Source organism: Rattus rattus, chromosome 13, assembly GCF_011064425.1.
Source record: "Rattus rattus isolate New Zealand chromosome 13, Rrattus_CSIRO_v1, whole genome shotgun sequence".
Lineage (NCBI taxonomy): Eukaryota > Metazoa > Chordata > Mammalia > Rodentia > Muridae > Rattus > Rattus rattus.
The window spans coordinates 18,840,983-18,851,473 of NC_046166.1; positions in this window are offsets into that span (position 1 = coordinate 18,840,983).

Here is a 10,491-nt window from a genome sequence, read left to right on the forward strand (position 1 = left end):
AAAAACTAGAAAGGTGGCAATAATCTGGATTCTTCCCAGATTTAGACATGATGACACTCTTCTCTTGGTTCCCATATTTATGAAATATTAGGTATACCAAAAACTACATGTCATTCCTTGGGCTATGAAGGATTAATTGGATCATTTATATAAATACTCAAGAACACGTAATGATGCATGAGAGAGGCACTGGAAATGTAGATTTCACTACCCCTTCTCATTTTAAAGGTCCTAATTTGTCCTGGTTCTGCATTCATGTATGTAACCCCCATCAGAAATACAGATATCAAATACAGACTTACAGAAACTTAGTTATTAGTACAAACTAAAGTTTTACTGAATAATGGTTTTATTAGAAAAAGTCTTTACAAAGAAACTCGACACATTCTAATTTGTGAGAGATAAGCTCATATCTGTCCTACTTAAAACATTCCTTACACCACAGTATCTGCTACCATAGTTACTCATGTCTCTGAATGCCAAATTGTACTCCAACACCCCCTTCCCCCAATCAAAGTCCCTGCCTTGTGATGATTCAGCAACTCTGAGAACTGGGAATTGTATTAGACTCCATTTTCCCTGTTCATGTGAGAGTTTCATTACAATGTCCACATCCTTTAGTTAATATTACCCTCAGCTTCATGCTAATAATCTCTTAAAGGATTATAAAAGAGAGTCAGAGGAGGCTGGTTTGCTGAGCTGAGTGCAAGAAAAGGAAAGAGAAGGAGTCCTAAAACCTCACTTGCTAGAGAGCAGCACCAACGTTCAACTCAGAAAGCCACATTGAGGCTCAAAATTTGCTAGCTCTTTTGCTGAGTTCTTAGTTTTATTTTTGAAATTATTATTATATGCATTTACTTAGTTTTATTGGATATTTTTATTTGCATTTCAAATGTTATTCCCTTCCCCAGTTTCCCATCCATAAGCCTCCTATCCCATCCTCTCTCTCCCCCTTCTTCTACGAGGGTGGTCCCCCTCCCCAACCATCCCTTCCCACCTTGAATTTTATTATTTGTTAGTCCTCTGTGGCCTGGATTTGCTTTTATTGGTTTTATGTTTGTTTTGATTTGGTTTGGTTTTCTTTGTTTTGCTTTGGTTTTTTTTTTTTCTAATAGGTCATTATCAACTAACTCTGCAATATATGTCAGGAAAAATCATTTTTCATACTTAAATATAAGCAAAAAATGAAGCCAAAATTTTTTCTAGTATTACACAAAGTCTTGCTTTCAGGTACCCTAGGGTATGAGTGGCTTGGAGCTTAAGAACAAAGTCATCCTGTTCTTATTCTGAACTCCAAATAGGATGTACACAAGCACAAAGCACACACATAATGCTATTGATTCCGAGAACCACATCTTCCTCTAACTCTCTCCTTCTGCATGGATTGACCTGGGACTAGTTTTTGTGGCAAGAATCTATGCAGGAAAATGAAATGAAAATGAAAATCCTAAGGTTTAAAGCTGAAGAACGAATATTTTCTGATCTAGGATGTAATGAATTTGAATCAAGTTTTGTGTGCACACATCCTTTTGACACTTTGAATCTCACGTCTCCACTTTAACACCTCCTTCTGGGTCTGGCTTGTTAATGATGGTGAGGCTATAGGAAACACAGCTGTACTATCGCACATTTTGTGTGACAACCGGAAAGTTTTCTTATTACTGTATTACAAAATTTTCCTGAAACTTCACTACACCAAAATCAAGCTTTGCATATTTCAATATCAGCACGGAGAACTCAAGGACATCCCTGCTGTATGTCTGGGAGAACCTCAGAGAACAGCAACTCAGTCTGGGAAGACGTCAACTGCTTCAGGAAGGAATCTGAATTGCCTGTACGGAGCATTTTCAAATTTGTATCTTGAAATGGATATGATTTATTTGAAGTTACTTGTTTTATTGGATATTTTACATACGTGTATTTCAAATGCTATCCCCTTTCATTCTCTCCCATCCTGCACGCCCCTCCCCCTGCTTCCGTGAAGATGCCCCCACTCCCACCCACCCACTCCCACCTCAACACCCTGGCATTCTCCTACACTGAGGAATCAACCTTCACAAGACCAAGGGCTTCTCCTCCTATTAGTGCTAGACAATGCCGTCCTCTGCTACATATGCAACTGGAGTCATGGGTCCCTCCATGTGTAGCCTTTGGTTGGTGATTTAGTCCCTAGGAACCCTGGAGGGTCTGGTTGGTTGATATTGTTGTTCTTTCTATGGGGTTGCAAACCCTTTCAGCTCCTTCAGTCCTTTCTCTAACTCCTCCATTAGGGTCCCCGTGCTCAGTGCTATGATTACCTGCAAACATCCTCATCTGTATCAGTAAGGCTCTGGCAGAGCCTTTCAGGGGACATCCATATCAGGTTGCTGTCAGTAAGCACTTCTTGGCATCAGCAATAGTGACTGTGTTTGGTGGCTGCATAAGGGATAGAACCCCAGGTGGGGCAGTCTCTGGATGACCTTTTCTTCAGTCCCCACTTTATTCCTGTATTTCTCCCATGAGTATTCTGTTCTCTTTTCTAAGAAGGACTGAAGCATCCACATTGTGATATTCGTTCTTCTTGAGCTTCATATGATCTGTGAATTGTTTCTTGGGTATTTCAAGCTTTTGGGTTAATATCCACATATCAGAGTGCATGTCATGTGTGTTCTTTTGTGACTGGGTTACTTCACTCAGGAAGATATTTTCTAGTTCCATCCATTTGCCTAAGAATTTCATGTAGTCATTGTAATAGCTGAGTAACACTCCATTGTATAAATGTACAACATTCTTTGTATAGTTTGTTTTGCTTCTAATTGGTTGATTTCAGCACTGGATATGATTATTTCCTTCCATCTACTCCTCTTGGGTGAGTTTGCTTCTTTTTGTTCTACAACTTTCAGGTGTGCTGTCAAGCTGTTAGTTTATGCTTTTTCCAATTTCATTTTGGAGGCCCTCACAGCTATGGGTTTTCCTCTTAGAACTGCTTTCACTGTATCCTATAAGTTTGAGTATGCTGTGTCTTCATTTTCATTAAATTCTAAAAAGTCTTTAATTTCTCTTTTTATTTCTTCCTTGACTGAGTTGTCATTGAGTAGAGTGTTGTTCAGTTTCCATGTATATGAGGGCTTTCTGTTGGTTTTTGTTGTTATTGAAGGCCAGCCTTAGTCCATGGTGATCTGATAGGATGCAAGGGATGATTTCAATCTTCTTGTATCTGTTGAGGCCTGTTTTGTGACCAATTATGTGGTCAGTTTTGGAGAAGGTAGCATGAGGTGCTGAGAAGAAGGTATATTCTTTTGTTTTAGGATGAAATGTTCTACAATATCTGTTAAATCCATTTGGTTTATAACTTCTGTTAGTTTCTCTATATCTCTCTTTAGTTTCTGTTTCCATGGATGAGAGTGGTGTGTCCAAGTCTCATACTATTATTTCATGTGGTGCAATGTTTTCTTTGAGCTTTGGTAAAGTTTTTTATTTTTTTTATAAATGTGTTTGCCCTTTTATTTGGAGCATAGATGTTCAGAAATGAGAGTTCATCCTTACAACATTTTCCTTTGATGGATATGAAGTGTTCTTCCTTAGCTTCTTTTTGACAACTTTTGGTTGAATGTCAATTTCATTTGATATTAGAATGGCTACTCCAGCTGTTTCTTGGGACCATTTGTTTGGAAAAACTTTTTCCAGCCTTTAGCTCTGAGATAGTGTCTGTCTTTGTCATTGAGTTGTGTTTCCTATATGCAACAAAATGCTGGGTTCTGTTTATGTATCCAGTCTGTTACTCTATGTACTTTTATTGGGGAATTAAGTCCACTGATGTTGAGATATACTAAAGAATAGTGATTATTTCCTGTTATTTTTGATGTTACAGGTTGAATTATATTTGTTTGGCCATCTTCTTTTATCTTTTTTGCAAGAATATTACTTTCTTGCTTATTCTAGGGTGTAGATTCCCTCCTCTGTTAGAGTTTTCCATCTATTATCCTGTATTGGGTTGGATTTGTGGAGAGATATTGTGTAAATTTGGTTTGTCATGGAATGTCAATGGGTATCTCCATCTATGTTAATTGAGAGTTTAGCTGGATATATCCCCTGGTCTGGCATTTGTGTTCTCTTAGGATCTGCATGACGTCTGTCCAGGATCTTCTAGCTTTCATTGTCTCTGTTGAGATGTCTGGTGTAATTGTGATAGATCTGCCTTTATATGTTACTTGACCTTTCTCTCTTACTCCTTTTAATATTCTTTATTTTGTGTATTTGATGTTTTGACTATTATGTGATTGGAGGAATTTCATTTCTGGGCCAATCTGTTTGGAGTTCTGTAGGATTCTTGTATGTTCATGAGTATCTCTTTCTTTAGATTAGGGAAGTTTTCTTCTATAATTTTGTTAAACATATTCATTGTCCCGTTAAGTTGTGAATTTTCGCCTCTTCAATATCTATTAACCTTAGGTTTGGTATTCTCATTGTGTCCAGGATCTCCTGGATGTTTTGGGTTAGGAACTTTTTGCATTTTATTTGACTATTGTGTCAATGTTTTCTATGCTATCATCTGCCCCTGAGATTCTCTCTTCAATCTCTTGTATTCTGTTGGTGATGCTTGCATCTATGACTCCTGATCTCTTTCCTAAGTTTTTTATATCTAAGTTTGTCTCCCTTTGTTATTTCCTTATTGTTTCTACTTCCATTTTTAGATTCTGGATGGTTTTGCTCAATTTCTTCACCTTTTTGTTTGTGTTTTGCTCTAATTCTTTAAGGGATTTTTGTGTTTCTTCTTTAAGGACTTTTTCTTGTTTACCTATGTTTTCCTGTATTTCTTTAAGGGAGTTTTTTATGTCTTTCTTAAAGTCCTGTGTCATCATCATGAAGTGTGATTTTAAATCCAATTATTGCTTTTCCGGTGTGTTGGGATATCCAGTTTTTGCTGTGGTGGGAGAACTGGGTTCTGATGATACCATGTAGTCTTGGTTTCTGTTACATAGGTTCTTGTGCTTGCCAATGACCATCTTGGTTATCTCTGATGTTAGTTGACTTGCTGCCTCTGACTGTAGCTTGTCGCTCCTGTGGGCCTGTGATCCTGTGATCTTAGGACTGAGTACGTTCTTAGGAGACTACCTCTCTCTGGGCAGGTTTAGGGTCTGAGATCTATGGGACAATTCCAGCTCTGGGTGCAGAGGGAGACTGGAAGTGTCCTGTCTTAAGCTGCCGTGGGGCTCCCACACCACTGTGCTCCAGGAATGTCTCTCCGTGGACAGTCAGTGGAGAGAAAGCAGGGTGCTACTTTGTGGTCTTAGGAGGGAGAGCACCCCTGGCAGATCAGCTTTCTTTGCACAGGTTTTGTGTCCTAGGGCTGTTGAACAGTCCCAGTTCTGGGTTGATGTTAAGAGATATTAAGGTATAGTGATTTTTGTTTCTTCTTATTTTTGTTGTTAGAGGTAGAATTATGTTTGCATTATATCTGGTTTATCTGGTGTTAGCTGGTCCTGCTGTTTTTGACTGTGGCTTGATCCTCCTATAAGACTGTTTGTTAGCACTCCTGGAGACCAGCTTTCTTCCAGTAGGGTCTGGGTACAGAGAGCTGTGCCTCAGGGTCAGCTCTGTGTGCAGGCAGAAACCAGAAGGATCCTGTCCCAGACTCCTCAGTTCTTCTGTCCAGAGGGTTCCAGGTGGGTCCCTTGGAGCAGAAGCGCTGGTCTTACTTCTGCTCTCTGATGTGTTAGTGCTCCTGGTGACTGGCTTTCAGCTGTGGATGCAGGCAGAGACCAGAAGGATCCTGTCCCAGACTATTCCTAGGTTCCTGTGTCCAGAGGGCTCCAGACAGGTTCCTCTTGGACCAGGAATGTGAACAGAAGTGGTGGTCTCCCCTCAGCTCTCAGGATTGTCTGCACTTCTGAGAGTCCAGCTCTCTTCATCACAGGATTTGGGTACAGAGAGCTGTGGGACTGGGTCAGCTCCACCCATTTTTCAATTAGGTTTTGTTTGCTTGCTTGTTTTTGGTTTTCTTTGGTTTTGTTTCTTGTGAGTTCTTCATATGTTTTGTGTATTAGTCCTCTTCTTAATGAGGAGTTTGAAAAATCTTTTCCAATTCTGTAGGCAGCCACTTTGTCCAAATGATGGTGTCCTTTGCCTTGTAGAAGCCTTTCATTTTCATGAGGCCCTATTTATTAATCGCTGATCTTAGTGCTTATGTTACTGGCATTCTATTTAGGAAGACTTCTCCTGCGTCTACAAGTTCAAAGCAACTCCCCGTTTTCTCTTCTATAAGATGTATCTGGTTTTATATTTCAATCTTTGATCTATTTGGAATTGAGTTTTGTTCAGGATGGTTAAGTGTGGATCTTCAACATGTTAGACATCCAGTTGCCCCAAACCATTTGTTGAAGATTCTTTCTTTCTCCATTCCATATTTTTAGCCTCTTTATAAAAAGTTAGGTATTCACAGGTATATGGATGGATTCATGTATATGTTTAAGATCAATTCGATTCCATTATCAATGTATTTGTTTTATGCCAATATCATGTAGAATTTTGTTTCTTTGAGTTTGTTTTCCTTTTGGTTTCGTTTTTTTCCAACAAAAATGTTAGGAGTTTTATTAGGATTGTTTCAGACCATAGAGTCCAAAAAGAAGTTTGGAATTAATATACATCAAAATAATACCTATTCTTTCCATCCATGAATATGAATAAAGAATAATGTTTAATATTTTTATTTAACTTTTTTGAAGGAATTCTCATTTTGTATTTTCCACACATTTTATTAAATGTATTCCCATTTTGATGTCATTTTGATATTTTTTCCATCTTTATTAACTGGACTATTTCTTATTTACATTTCGATTGTTATTACCCTTCCCGGTTTCCGGGCCAACATCCCCCTAACCCCTCCCCCTCTCCTTCTCTATGGGTGTTCCCCTTCCCATCCTCCCCCCATTACCACCCTCCCCCCAACAATCAGGTTCACTAAGGGTTCAGTCTTGGCAGGACCAAGGGCTTCCCCTTCCACTGGTGTTCTAACTAGGCTATTCATTGCTATCTATGCAGTTGGAGTCCAGGGTCAGTCCATGTATAGTCTTTGGGTAGTGGCTTAGTCCCTGGAAACTCTGGTTGGTTGACATTGTTGTTCATATGGGGTCTCAAGCCCCTTCAAGCTCTTTCAGTCCTTTCTAAGCTTCCTTCAACGGGGGTCCCGTTCTCAGTTCAGTGGTTTAATGATGGCATTCGCCTATGTATTTGCTGTATTCTGGCTGTGTCTCTCAGGAGAGATCTACATCCTTTTGGTTTCTTGTAATGTAATCAGGAATGGTAAGATCTCCAACAGTTCTTTATTGATCAGACTGTTTTATCTATTTTGTTTTGTATTTATTTTCATATTATGCTGAGAATTATCCTTTCAAGGTCTATAACGAATGTGTTGGTAGTTTGATGGGGATTGCATTGAAACTGTAGATTGCTTTTGATGGGATCATCATTTTTTCCTACGTTAATCCTACTGATTCATGAACATAGGAGATCTTTCCATACTCTGACATCTTGAGTTTTTTTCCAAAAATTTGGTGATGTTGTTATGCATGCTTTTCACGTGCTTCTTTAGAGTTATCCTATGATATTTTATATTATTTGAAGCTATTGTGGAAGGTACTGTTTCCCTGTTTTATTTTTCACTTCTTTTTGTATTTGTATATAGGAAGACTATAGATTTTTGTGAATTAATCTTGTACCCATCCACTTTATTAAAACATTTATTAGCTGTAGAAACCCTAAATCAATACAGCACAAGACTGCTTGAACTTTAGTTTTTATTGAAGTGCTATTTACAATGGCTAAGTTGTGTAACTATCCTAGGTGTCCATAAACGATAAAAAAAAATTGGCATATATAGACAGGTTTATATGCAAATAGTATTATATTAATCCAAAATAAATTAACATTTGTCATTTTAAATAAAGTGGATATAACTCAAAATTGCTGTAATATAAAGTTAGGTATTTCTAGAAATACAAATATTGTATACTATCACATTTCTGAACAATATATTTTATATAAATATGTAGAATAATGGAAGTCAGGGGTAGAAAAAGGACTCAACTCTTTATACACACTGCCCTTCCAGAGAACCAGAGCTCCATTCCAAGCTCTCACATGATGACTCATGACTGTCTGTAACTCCAGTTCCAGGGGATTCTCTCATAGACTCTATTAGCATTAGTTATATAGTAAAGCTGTGTATGCAGTCAAACACTCATCTACAAAAATTAAAAATAAACTAGCCTTTAAAAAAATCAAGAATGTTTTTATGGTATGAAAGTAGAAGCAAAATTTTCTATGGGACTAAAAGGGGATGGGTATAATAATAGGAAGGTAATACATAGTGTAGACTGTGCTCAAACTACATTATGTCTTTGCAGCTCTGAACCAGTCACTGCCATGGTCTTAGTTTCTGAGATGACTAGTGGGCCAGTATAGAACAAAGGTCATTGTATCTTTCATTATATCTTAGTGATAGAGAAAGACAGGGACCAAATTCCCTAACAGTATGCTTAGACACCATAGCCTCCTAAGATGACTTGCCTTTTGAATACCTGAACATACAAAGGACTTCTGAAATGTCTCCTCATTGTAGAACCAAAGTGTCTTGTCAGTTTAGAGAGGAGGTTTGCATGGTACTGAACTGTGCTTATGTAGAGGTGAACCACACTCTCTTCCTCCTACTAAGAGGGAGCTTTCTTTTCTCTTGATTAACTGCTAAGCATTCAATACTAAGGCACTGCTTCTCTTCCTGTTCCATTGTCAAATATTTCTGGGGTTTCTCCTGATTACTGAAAGACTTTTACTACAATCCTTCATTTCAACAAGTTACATTGGTTTAGTTTAAGGGAGAAGCAGAAACTTTCTGGTTGCCACACGTCTGCCGTCTTTCCATTCTCTCCTCCCCTAACTTTATATGAAATGATTGATTTTTGGATGTGACAACTAAAATAGCAGAAGAGCAGCTTGCCTAGGCACTGGAGAACTGCAGTGCATATCCTAGCTCTATTCATGACTTGCACTTCTGTAAGGATATCCATTTAGAGATAACTGAGAGAAGTTGAGCAGCATTAGCTAGGTTCTGATTGTTGTAGATTTAACAACCAATAGAGTGTGATATGAAACTGTTATCTTTAAAAGCTTACTGTGACATGAATTCTAATAAAGGCAGAAAGTAATGAATCAGTTTTTAAACCATTCTAATTCGGGGTGGTAGATAAATGCATTAAAACATATTTGACAGATAAAGTTTAAATTATAATGTGAAGCACCCTGGCTTCACAATGGCTGTTGTAGATACATAAAACTTTATGGAGATATGTAGACATGCAGTCAGTTAATTTCTATGTGTAGTGGTTTTTTATTTACAAGTTTTTACAATAAAGTTAATTTTTTTAAATGCTAATTATCCATTCCTATATACTTGGTCTGTCACTTGGGTAAAATCAGGCATATTGGGCCCATCTAAAAGGTACTAGGGAATAAATTATCCCAGGCTCTAGATCTGCCATCTGGTGGACACCGCAAAAATCATAGTGTCACAACCATTTTTCTCAGCCATAGTGTGCTAGAAAAAGAGAAGGAAAACAGCTATTTTTCCAGGAAAATCAAACTTTTCTGTCCTTTAGGTTGTTATAATCCTTATACTATTCTTAGATAACAGGTAAAATATCAATTTTAACCCCATAAAAGTTAATATACATATGTATTACCTATTAAAAATGTTCTATATAATACATATATTAACTTAAATTTGCATTCACTTGAACGTCCTTATATAAATCCCAATTGTATAAACGAATTGTATTCACAAATGGAAGTCTACTTCCTTCTAGAACACCAAAGAAAACATAACTGCCTTTGTGTGTCTCTGTGTATGTGAATCAAATAACGCACTAGCCAAGAATATAATTTTAAAGATTTGTTGAATTTTTCTCTTTTTTGTGTGTGAAAACAATTTTAAAAATACTAAGTGCAATCAATCTTTTAGGAAATGCTTAATTGTAGCATCTTCTCTTTTCCTTTCTGTTCCCTAGTCTGTTCCTGTAATAGCCTACACAGAGGAGACATAGAACTTTGGACACTGTGTGGCAACATTCTGAAAAGTTATTGAGTATAAGACACATTTCATTGATCTGCAAGAAAAGTAGTAAGATTTTAGCTGAGAAATTATTCCTTGTAGACATACATCATTTTATATAATAAACACAGAATATCGATGAGTCACTCTTGTTTCTCTTAGGCAATGAACTGAATGTCTTCATGGTGCTGGACACCATGAATGGTCACAAATGTCCAGTGGTAATAAGTCAGATGCAACGGCTTCTTTTCTATTATTTGTTTGTTTGTTTGTTTGTTTGTTCATTCCCCTCCCAGTCCACCCTCTGGTTGTTCCATATCCCATAACTCCTCCCCTTCCCCATCTCCATCTCCACAAGGATGTCTCCATCCCACCCACCCGATCAAACTTCTAGACTTCCTGGGACC